Below are 1,660 nucleotides of genomic sequence, written 5' to 3' on the forward strand. Positions count from 1 at the left end.
TGTGTATTGATTCATCCAATGGTTTGGATAAAGCATGCTTGTGGTGTTGTCGTCTTGGACATGTCAACAAGAAACACATATCCCAACTCCAAAAGGATGGATTGTTGGAGTCATTCGACCTTAGGAACGATGACGTGTGCGAGTCTTGTTTACATGGAAATATAACCAAGTCACCCTTCACTGGCACTTGTGTGAGGTGTGAGTGTTTATTGGATCTCATACACACCGATGTGTGTGGTCCATTTAGATCCACCACAAGGGATGCGAGTTGCTTCTATGTGACTTTTACCGATGATTATATCATATGGGTATATCTACTTAATCAAGCACAAGTCAAAAACCTTTGAAAAGTTCAAAGAGTTTAAACAAGAAGTGGAGAATCAGTTGGGCAGGAAAATCAAGATGCTTCGATCCGATCAAGGTGGAGAGTACCCATGTCTTGAATTCCACGACTACCTCAAGGAATGCGGAATTGTTTCGCAATTGACGCCACATAGGATACCACAGTTGAATGGTGTGGCTGAGAGGCGCAATAGAACCTTGCTAGACATGGTTCGTTCCATGATGAGTCGTGCTTCACTATCTATCTCATTCTGGGGGTATGCCTTAGAGACTGCTGCCCATATCCTTAACTTAGTCCCTATGAAGAAGGTTGCCAAAACACCCCATGAGATTTGGACAGGGAAAGCTCCCTCGTTGTCATATCAAGGTTTGGGGTTGCGAGGCTTTCGTAAGACGAGAGACTCATGACAAGCTCGAGCCTCGTAGTGAGCGGTGTATTTTCATCGGCTACCCGCATAATTCCTTTGGATATCTCTTTTATAGACCGAGTGACAAAGTTATCTTCGTCGTGTGGAGAGAGGTTTTCCGTGAGTGAGAACTCATAAGCCAAGGGGATAATGGGAGGCAAATCGATCTTGAAGAGATTCAAGAGTCGAGCAATGAAGGAACCTCTAACGTTGGAGCTCAACCCGTGGAGGAAACACCAGTTGAACCGATTGACGAATCCTTACCTCTTAGACATTCCGAAAGAGTTAGGGTTCAACCCCAGTTTTATGGTTTTCATATTACTACAGAAGGGGATATGTTCATTGGTGATAGTACACTAGTAAATTTGGACGAACCTAACAGCTATAAGGAAGCCATGGCAGGCCCGGAGTCTATGAAGTTGAAAGAGGCGATGGATAGCGAGATTCAGTCTATGTATGAAAACCAAGTTTGGAATTTGGTTGACAATGTACCAGGTCGTAAGATGGTCGGGTGCAAATGGATCTTCAAGAAGAAGACCGACATTGATGGGAATGTGCACACCTACAAGGCATGATTGGTTGCGAAGGATTTCACTCAAACGCCCAGAGTTGACTATGATGAAACCTTCTCACCGGTTGCGAAGATAAAGTCTATTAAGGTGATGTTGGCCATTGCTGCATTTCATGACTATGAAATATGGCAGATGGATGTTAAAACAACTTTCCTTAATGGAAAGTTGGTTGAAGATGTTTACATGGCTCAGCTAGAGGGTTTTGTCAATGCAAAGCATCCTGATAGAGTGTTCAAGCTTGAGAAGTCCATTTATGGACTGAAACAAGCATCTCGCAGATGGAATCTTTGATTCGATGAGAAAGTAAAAGAGTTTGGTTTTCAACGAAGTGAGGATGAA

This window comes from Lactuca serriola, chromosome 4, assembly GCF_051521515.1.
Source record: "Lactuca serriola cultivar US96UC23 chromosome 4, Lser_US96UC23_V15, whole genome shotgun sequence".
NCBI classification, from domain to species: domain Eukaryota; kingdom Viridiplantae; phylum Streptophyta; class Magnoliopsida; order Asterales; family Asteraceae; genus Lactuca; species Lactuca serriola.